The 5,446-nt window shown below is 34.6% G+C and overlaps 2 pseudogenes; one reads left to right on the forward strand and one right to left on the reverse strand.

Annotated features, from left to right (window-relative positions):
• Window positions 1–617: 617 nt before the first annotated feature.
• On the reverse strand, window positions 618–3,662 carry LOC109086578 (annotated as a pseudogene).
• Window positions 3,461–5,200, forward strand: LOC109053822 (annotated as a pseudogene).
• The last annotated feature ends 246 nt before the right edge of the window (window positions 5,201–5,446 follow it).

The raw sequence follows: 5,446 nt of genomic DNA on the forward strand, positions 1-5,446 counted from the left end.
TGATACCGAACATGTTTATGTGCTTTATATGTTGCCTTTTACACAGATGCCATAAAATTCAGAGACTGGCCAGCATAACACACACGAATCTCCCTCATTTAACTAGCTGTGCCATTCATATCAACACATATATTCATATCTTCTCATCCAGAAGGTTGGTCCTGCTTTTCATATAGACAGTATTTTAATGTGAAGAGAGTGCATAGATAACTGTGGATTATACAAAGACTTTTAGGAGTGATGTCTTATACATTGGCTGAACATGATGTAATTACATTGAATTGTGCTGCACCGACTTGTTTTAATCAAGTATATTGAACAAGCAGCAGATTTCTTCATCTTCTTCTTCTTCTTCTTCTTCTTCTTTTTCTTTTTGTTTTTTTGAGTGAATGACATCCATTCAGAAATGCTAGAAAAGAACAAAATCACAAAACCAGGGTTCTAGTTTTATTTTGACATGTCCCAAATTATTGTACAGAGCTGCATTTAAATATTCATAAACTTCATTGTAATATGAAGGCTCATTTTTATTTACTCAAAACATTTAATAACATTGATGAATCAAGCTATCATATGTTATATTTATAATTCAAACACCTTTTAATATGAATGTAGATTTAAAGTTTGGTTGTATCCTTAGGTGCCACTGCACAGTTCAGCTCACTTGTTTTTCCAGTGCTTTTCAAAGTGAACACAGTTTCACACCAGAGATCAGGCTGATCTGCTCTTTTCTTGACAGCAGTGACTTTAAATGTCTAGTATGGAGGAATCAGCACCTTTTTCTCATGAGGAAGCTTAGAATATTTTGTAATATCAGCCCCTTCACACGTGCGGATTTCAAAACAAGTTTTAGTTCCAAAAAATTTAGTTTTGCTATGATCAAGAGAGGATGTAAAACAGCCAAAGCGAACATCTTCAAAATTATTATCATATGTGTATGTATCTTCTGTATCAGAATAAGTATCATAGCATTTATTTTGTTGTCTCTTCAGAATCTGTATCGCTTCTGTTAACAGAAAGTGAAGTGAATGCCATTTAAATGCCTTGTCTTTGTATTTTTCTTTATCATTATAAACAGCATTATTTAAATCATCAAATACACCATAATCAGTGTACACATAAATGGCGATTAAATTATTCTTTTTCAAGTTATCTTTTGGTTCTTTTACATATTCTGTACCTCTTTGCCAAAACGTTTTAAATGCAGCTATTTCCTTATTTAGATATTCTGTCTCTACCAGGTTTGCCATGTTCCCTCTACACCCCTCATATTGATCATCAACTGAATCCGGTGCCATATCCAGTGGATTTATCTTCCCTTCAACAGCAGCTTACCTGAGGATATTGTTGTCTCTTGTCAGATTCTGAGTTTTGTTTTCGTAGTTTAAGGTGTTCAGTAGCAAGAGAAGATCTGAAGATGTAGTTTCTTACAGCTAGATGACAACAATGATCTTCAAACTGAGATGAGAAAGTTGGATTTTTATATTGGATATAAGGCGTGTGTGTTCTGAGACGTCATGTGCTAAGAAATTAACAAATGACCAATCACTACATTAGGCAGTACAATTTTTAATTGTTCTCATTCTGTAAACTGACAAAAAACTGTAGAAAACAAAAAGAGTACATAAATAAGTACATAAATAAAATCCTAGATTTACCCTTCTCACGTGGATCAAATTAAAAAAAAATTATGTGGCCAAATATAAATACTAGTTCTTGAACCCCTTTGACTACAGACACGATCTTGATTCTTTTGAAACCAAACACTTCCCTCCTCAAGCCTCAGAGAGGCACAATGAAATGGTAAGAAGAAAAAAAAAGATATATATATATATAATATATATATATATTTTTTTTTTCTTTAGGTGGATCTGTTATACAGTATGTGAGGGGCTCAACTTATGCCACTGACCAAATACAAACTGAAACTTGATGTAATGATGCAATTTTCCTAAAAGTGTATGTTATGCACAAATCGGAGACCACAGAGAAATATTTTTTGTTTTTGTTACTTGGTATTGTTAGTACTGCTTAAGTATGAGAGTGTGCTTAACCACCAACTACTGTTTTTTTCTATATGATTTTCTAATATTTTTTGAAAAAAAAAAAAAAAAAATTCTGTAATCAATTTCATGAAATGTATTCATATTCTAACAGGCATGTGATTTCACTATTCAGTTTACACTTGCAGAATTGTCAGGATTGAAGCAATAAAACAGTTTTAGGAACTATCATTTAAAAACATAAATGCATCATCTTAACATTCAGAATTAACTGGAAACATCTGTGCCTCAGACAATGAATGATATTCCTGAAGTAGATTGAACTGAAGAAGATTAAAGTCTGTGGAAATGTAATTCCAATGATTTTGGTTTAAAATCTGCATATATAATTATGTCTGTTATCGCTCATTTGCATCTTTTTTCGTATCTGACACCTGTAAGGAAAAGAAGGGACCTGAACCATGCCATACTGGAGTCTCACTTATATTGTATAACAGACGCTCTTCCTGGTCAGGATTACAAAACTAAAATTTCCAGAATTTTAATTCTTCAATGCTCTCTGATGCTTGAGGAGTGAAGTGTTATCTTTCAAAAGAGTCCAAAATTGTGTCTTTATAGTCAAAGGTGTTCAAGAACAGAAACTTTTGCTTATTAGCATTTGTTACATCATACAGAGAATTTGTTCAGCAGAATTTTATATTCTTAGCCTTTCTGGCTTAATTTGATAGTGCTGTTTGAAATGAGACAGGAAACAGAGTAAAGAGAGTAAAAGGGAACTGGAGTAGGAAAAGACCACCAGCCTGAACTCGAGATAAGCAGAGGCAGAAGAAGGGAACCAAACACATGTTTGTTTGAGAGTATGCACAAGAGCAGTTTCACATCCAGATGCAAAGCTTCTCCAAAACCCTAAATATATCTTGCAAAAAAATTCTGGCATAAAAAAAAGGTAAATGAGGACCTGAGAGTGAAATGACAAATGAAAAACAGCAGTCTCATGAACATTTCAAATAACAGTACAATGTTGTCCAATGTAAGTGGATATTTTGCTTTGAAAGTGCTGCAAAATGTGAAAGGAGCAAAGTAATATTTTGTAGAAATGTTGCCACAGGCATGTTTTTCAAACAAGCCTGTTTCCTTATGAATGGGAGTGTTATGAAGTCTCTCCTCCACTGACATCCATTCAAATAATTAAGTATATAAATATAATTTGATGATTCTAAATCACCATGCCTTTCGAGTTAGTATATTGACAGCAAATGTCTCTCATTGAAAGCAGTGATGGCATCATTGCAAAAAAAGATTGTAAACACAGAAGTCTTGGACAGACAGCATTTATTGGATAATGAGTGATTATGAAAGGACTGAAAAAATGGGCATTTGTCTCCTGTGCCTGTGTTAATTTTTCTAATGTTGGAGGCTCAGAATATACACACACTCATTACTAGCAATGTTTAAAAAGGGCAAACTTCCTCATCTCTCAGACTGCTGTTGTTTTTTGGCTGTGAGTGACTGACTTTTCTGACCTTCTCCTCTCGCTGTTGCTCCTAAACTCGGAACAACGGAAGCAAGATTCAGAAGCCGACAGAAAGACAAGCGTATTCTCAGGTATTTGGGTCCATCAGTGAACATGACAAGTTTAGGTGACACAACATTCTTCATTTCTCTTAAGTGTTTTTGTGTTATGTTTTTTCTTAACTGTCATTACTCTATTGTAAATTAAACTTGTGTCTCTGGTTGTCTTTCAGCATCTGCTCTTCACTAGATCTAGAGAATCTGAGGGATTCGACTGAATCAAGATGCTGCTGATCATTGAAGCTCTTCTTCTCATTTTAGCTGCTCTAGGACATGTAAGCTTGTGTTCTAGTGTGAATATTACAGACATGAATACTGATGATTGATCATTATGATTCCTGTTGCTGCAGGATCACAGAGCAGCTGCTGCAAGAAAGATTTATCCACTGGATATGGCACTGAATTCAGTTGATGATCAATATGATGGCTGTACAGTGAAAATGGCACATCTGGTGACGACAAAATATCTAAAGAAGGAAATCAATAACTCAACTGATTTTAGAAATGCTTGGCAGGAAGGTGAAGTGAACGCCACAGCACCAGAAGATAACTTGACAAGGAATCATTCAATTGCCATTTACGTGTACACCAACCTTAATTCTAACATATACCGCAATTTTAATATGGCTGTTCGTAATGGTAAGCAAAACTACACAAACCAGGCATTTAAATGGTATTCACTTCACTTTTTGTTAAGCGATGCGATACAGATATTGACTGAAACACAAAAGAGATGTGAGAGAACGTATGTTTGTTGTTAATTTGGTTTTTTTTTTTTATGTTACAGGCAAAAAGGTTCGTTTCGGCTCATTTACATCATCGTCTCTTGAACGTAAAGTAGCACAAGATTTTGGAAATAAATCTTGTTTTGAAATCAAAACTTGTGAAGGTGCTGATGTGATAAAATACTCAAAGTATCCTGACCAGAAAGAGGTGCTGATTCCTCCATATGAGAAGTTTAAAGTCACTGCTGTCAAGACAAGAAAATATCATAAAAGTCTCTGGTGTGATACTGTGTACAGGTTGAAAAGCTCTGGAAAAAGAAGTGACCTGAACTGTGCAGTGGCTTTCAAGAAACCAACTAAGCTCCTTAAAAATACATCAACGTTTAACACTTCTGCATTTTGCAGATGCTTTTATCGAAAGCTAATGGCCAGTCAAGGCGATACAAACAGTCAGTTTATAGGCCGACCATGTGGTTGTCTAGGACAGAATCAGATGCTCGTACAAAGACTCAATCCCACTGATGGAGAAACTCACACCGGCCTTCATAGTGGTCAGAAACGGCGCTGCTGCTGTAGAGTTTGAGCTACAGTAATACTTCAAAATGTATGTTGAGTGTTTTAAATTTACCTCCTTGCATGATTTCCATAATACATACTCGTTCGCCATATTTACTTATTGCTTTTTATTTACTATTATTTTTCTGTTACTGTAATGTTGTGTCCAGTTTTGTCTCCACAAGTAAGTTACAGAGATGCAAAATGTCTTCATTTTAAGCTTTTAACATCACAGGATATTGTTGTGAAGTAGTTATTTTCCATTGCCTTTGCTTTGCTATAATATTTGTTGAATTTGTGCTGGTCAGATGAAGATTCTTCAATAAACTGTTAGTAAAATGCTTATTTTTGCTTTTAAATTGTTTTTGGATATCAGACTAAATGCAGTGTTAAATGGTTTTGAATCAGACAAATCATATTTCTCTGATTAATTTCTTCAGTTATAGGCTACATAACCGTTTTGTGTCACATGACTGAAATATAAAGTGAGGTTGAAAGTGCTGGAAGATATTTCTAAAATATTGCATAACATTGTGTTTGGGGGAAAATGAACCTCTGCAGTGGCTCTTGAACTTGAATTGAACTGAGAAT

The sequence above is a fragment of the Cyprinus carpio genome, chromosome A3, assembly GCF_018340385.1.
Source record: "Cyprinus carpio isolate SPL01 chromosome A3, ASM1834038v1, whole genome shotgun sequence".
Lineage (NCBI taxonomy): Eukaryota > Metazoa > Chordata > Actinopteri > Cypriniformes > Cyprinidae > Cyprinus > Cyprinus carpio.